Raw genomic sequence first — 2,325 nt, forward strand, 5'->3', positions numbered from 1 at the left:
CAAATAGTCTGATAAAATAATCGAGATTTGATCATATAGAAGAAGTAGTTGTGATTTAAATATAGGAAATTGTAAGGCATAATGTATGGGATTGTTAGGAGTGTTGTGTTTGGAGTATACATCCATAGAAACCTCACAAAGAAGTTACCGGATCATTTATGCTGCTTGGAAACTCCCTTACCCTTTCCATCTTGATTTGAGTATCAAGGATTCCAATCAGTAGAGCTAAGTAGAATTGACCAATGATTGTTTTAGAATAAAGATATATAACTAATGGAACCAATCCCTGTAAAGGTTAAATTTAAGTAAGGGCTTATGTAAAAAAAAAAAAGTATAAAAATGAATGGATTTTGTTGCTAAAGAGAACATGTTTGGAGGAGCAATCCCCCGTGTTCTCAATGAGCTGAATAAAGAAATGTCTGCTTATTCACATCAAATTGGTGTTGGGTAAGTTTCTTTTGTCCCGTTTGGTGACAACCAGGTCAGATAGAGTATCGGCCTCCATTGTTCTTTCTCCAAGGGTTGAGTGAGTGGTTCATGTACATTTAAAAGTTAGAGTCTAAATTATGCTGATTGGACTGATTATTAAAATTTTGACCCAATCTAGTTAACAGAAATGTTATGTAATAGGAAAGCCATGCCAGTTGCTAGAAAACCTGTGTAATGATAAGCTACACTGATTGCTAATAATAATAAAGCTCTAATTATAACTACAGACTCGTGGCCAGTTCTCACTCTACCAAGGATCCTGGAAAGAACGTGCCTGTCACCTCAGGGTTGGGTGACAACTGGCTTGGAGCCAAAAGGTAACTAGAAAGCAAAAACAAAAGCTGAACATGACTCAGAACCCTTTCCTAAGACTCACATGGAGGTAGCAAAAGAGCAACTGTTTGCCTCCAGGAGGTTATATACATAAGGCCTATCTAAGGGCAGTTTGTTGTCAGCAATGAAGAGAAACTTGTAAGACAGAGAGGGTTCAGCAGCTGCCATGCCCTCCATCACATGCCAGTGCTGTATCCTACAAGTCACGCCAGCGGGCTTGGAGACATGCTTCCTGATGCTTGTGTAAGTACGCAGCTTAGCTATGAAGCTTAATAAAAATTACCTTCCCTTACTATACAGCTATATAATGAGCTTTGTGCCCCTGACTGCTACTCAGGATACGACCTTTAGGTAAGATCTATTCAGTATAGTGTTGTCACCTGTTCAAAACTTTAACTTAGATATTTTAAGCAGATAATAGCTGTTATAGTGAAATCAAACCAAAATATTTAAATTTGAAAAGTAGTAAAAATTTATTATAAGATTTATTGAAAGTGCAAATAAGTAAAACAGCACTCTGGGCGGTTGGGGAGACCTTCGCTCCGCTCACGGTTCGCAAGTGCAACAAGCAAATAGCAACATTTATACCCTTATTAATTTCCCCTCCCACAGTCACTTGTCATCTCTTCATTTGACTTAGGTTCGCGGGCTCCATTCTGTTTGGTCCTTCCTTCGCGGGCTCAGTCTAGTTGCTAGGGACTTCCCACCAATAGTTTGATTAGTCCGCTGTCCTTGAGGTCTGGTATCCTTGTGCTTGACCCTCTGCTCCTTATCCGTCTCCTCCTTGCCTTATACATACACTTGGACAATACACTTTTAGAATAACAGGATATAGTATACCCATTTAGCAAATCATAACAACTTGTCATGTCAGCCTTATGGTTAACTATTCTGCAACTTATGATTTTTAAGCCTCAGCGAAGCTTTAATTATATTGGTATAAAGTATATCAATTTAAGATATAATTTGATGAGCAAATTGTTTTTTTCATCATTACTCACTCATTACAATAGCCTTCCAGCAGTTTTGTGAAATAATCTTTAAGTACTGTACTGCTTGAATATGTTTTTTAATATTTTTTCCATCTACCTAGCTTTTACTACAGGGCCTTGTTCAGCCCCCAGTTCTTCTAACTGAAGCCTCAGCTGGTGCCTCAACTCGTGGGAGGATGTGAAAGAATCACGGTATTTTTCTTAAAAAAACGTGACGTGCCTGCAGCAGGGAGCTGGGAGATCCCACTGGAGACCTGAGAAGGCAGGAAGGGAGGCAGGGAAAGAGGCAGGGAGGAGGAGCTCGGTCTGGAGGGCTCTGAGAAAACGAAAGCGCGGTCTGACGGCGCTGTCAGCGCTCTACCCGCGGGCACAAGACAAGCACAGGACGTGCGCAGCCCGGCTCTGGCCCGCTGCCTTTGTGCCGCTCCCTCAGCAGGGCCGGGGAGGCGGTGGGAAGCGCCGGCCCCGCCTCTGCCCGCCCCGCCCCGGAGCTCCCGCCCCTCCGCCCCGG

Source organism: Corapipo altera, unplaced genomic scaffold (genome assembly GCF_003945725.1).
Source record: "Corapipo altera isolate COAL_440 unplaced genomic scaffold, ASM394572v1 1, whole genome shotgun sequence".
NCBI lineage: Eukaryota > Metazoa > Chordata > Aves > Passeriformes > Pipridae > Corapipo > Corapipo altera.